This window comes from Kryptolebias marmoratus, linkage group LG2 (genome assembly GCF_001649575.2).
Source record: "Kryptolebias marmoratus isolate JLee-2015 linkage group LG2, ASM164957v2, whole genome shotgun sequence".
Taxonomy (NCBI): domain Eukaryota; kingdom Metazoa; phylum Chordata; class Actinopteri; order Cyprinodontiformes; family Rivulidae; genus Kryptolebias; species Kryptolebias marmoratus.
The window spans coordinates 16,364,742-16,366,505 of NC_051431.1; positions in this window are offsets into that span (position 1 = coordinate 16,364,742).

Sequence of the window (1,764 nt, forward strand, 5' to 3'; positions counted from 1 at the left end):
TGTTACTACCTTGCTTGTTCACTCCAAGGCATAACAACAGTCAGTTGACTTCAATTTACCATACTTCTGTTACAGTTCCTGTATGTGGGGGTTTCCCCTTCCTTTTCTCTTTTTTTCCCTCCTTTTTCCCTTAGTGGAGATGTGGGAGGCTGAATCCTTGCTCTGCACTTCCTGGTGCCAACTCACATCCTGTTCCAACAATCTCATCTGCAGTCGATATCCTGATCAATCAACAGCTATTTAAGATCAGCTCAGATCATCATCCTTTCGTACTATCACCTTAGTGAACACTTTGTTGCTTACATTTACTCCTTTGATTCTTTGTAACTTTGACATTTTACCTGTGCTGTGTTTTACCTGTTGCCTTGGGTCTCCTCTGTGATCTCAACCTCTCATTGCTGATTGGATACACTGGAAACAAAACACTTCCCCGCTACTTACCTGCCTGCCCACTCTCCACCCCAATCATCTCTCCCCCTCCCTAGACTCCTGGATCCTCTTTCCCTCTCCCCTTTCCTAAAAAGAGACAAAAACAAGTAAGACTCTAAAATTATTCAAAATTTGATACATTTTAAAAGACAAATACAAATTCACTTTCTAGCGATAATGCCTCAAAACCATTATCATTGTGACCTTTGTTGTGGGTGTTTTACTTCATAATTAAACAAGAGACTCAGATACTGACAAATTAGGTATTTAGTTGAACAATCATAGTGTGGTTTCACATCGTTCAGACAGTTTTGCAATTTGTATCTCTCCCTGGGAGAAGCAACAATGATACTTATACTTCTTAGTTATCTCTAAGGCAGTAATTGGACACAGTTATCACAACAACAAACAAAGACATTGTCTTATCAAACACTTTTTTATAACACTGGCAGTCATTCTGACTCCAAGCAGGTTTCTCTTGGGCACTGTTGCCTTGACTAACCATAACATTGATAATGGTGACATTTCAGTTTTATTTGCAGCTTTCAGCCTCTACACCCTCTATTATTTTTTTTGTTGTAAATAAAAATGCTAAACTCTTCCCAGTGTTGGTTTTCCTAGTCAGCAACTTGGGTCTGTTTGCTGCCCACAATTATGACAGCTTCAGTCTTTTTATAAATCATACAGAAGAAGACATTTCAGAGCTGCCTTGGAAGGGTTTTGTGAAAGGGGGCTAGTAGCAGTACTGTTCTCAGTTACCCCAAGATGATAAACATCTTGTACCAAGTACTGTATCTCCGTGTTAAGTGTGTTTTGTTGGTTGTAATGCATATGAAAATGTCAACCACTTCATTAAACATTTGTGTCCCCTAAACCTGAGCCAAAGGTTGTGCATGGATGTATGCAGACAACAAATAGTCTCCCACTAGTTTGCGGTGCACCGATTTGAACACGTCTCATGAAAGAGACCTGGACAATATTCATGTCTATTGGAAAGTACCAATCATGGTACTCACCAATACTCACACTTTAACTACGCAACTGTAGGTGTCCCGACTCAAGTTTATATGGATTTAAACTGGTGAATTATAAAGAAAAAAAGATTAATCTCCTTACAATTTCCTGTTGTAAAGTTGAGGCATTTTAACAGTGAGGCCTGGAAGGATTTTTCTGTCAGCCATAAGTGGCTATTCCAAGAATGGCAGTTTTTGGTATTTGTGCCTTGGTTTCAGTTTGCAGCCTCAAAAGATTATTGTTTAACCAAATCAAGTAATCCCCCTAACCCCACCCCAAAAAAGTAATTAAAAATACAGGTTCCTTTAAAAGTGTTTTCTT